Raw genomic sequence first — 506 nt, 5'->3', positions numbered from 1 at the left:
CGTTGGTTTGCCCACGTTATGTTAATTTATGGTTTGCCTACAGTGGGATAGGATCTCAAGTGTGATAGTCTGATAGCTTGTCCCTGTTCTCTCGTTACAGAAAAGGAAAAGCTGAGGTCTGTGGGCTGTGAATGTCAGCATGTTTAGAAATGTTAGTTAATTGGATTAATAAGAAAAATCCCAAGCCCAAGCCAGACAGTTTTGTTCTTTGTGTGATTATATTTTACATTCTCATTATACTTCTAAAGCCTTCCCCAAGTAAAGTACAGATTTTATTTGAGGCAGTTCTTAGAGGGCAAGTCTTATGAGGAGCAGCTGAAAGAGCTGGGACTGTTTAGCCTGTAGAAAAGGGGGCCCAGGGGGAATTTTACTACTCTCTACAACTGCCTGAAAGGAAGTTGTAGCCAGGTGGGAGTTCATGTCTTCTCCCAGGTAACCAGTGATAGCATGAGGGGAAATAGCCTTATGTTGTGCCAGGGGAGGTTTAGATTGGCTATTATGAAAAA

This window comes from Zonotrichia albicollis, chromosome 1, assembly GCF_047830755.1.
Source record: "Zonotrichia albicollis isolate bZonAlb1 chromosome 1, bZonAlb1.hap1, whole genome shotgun sequence".
Lineage (NCBI taxonomy): Eukaryota > Metazoa > Chordata > Aves > Passeriformes > Passerellidae > Zonotrichia > Zonotrichia albicollis.
The sequence above is the reverse complement of the archived record's forward strand: the minus strand, read 5'-3'. Positions refer to the sequence as shown.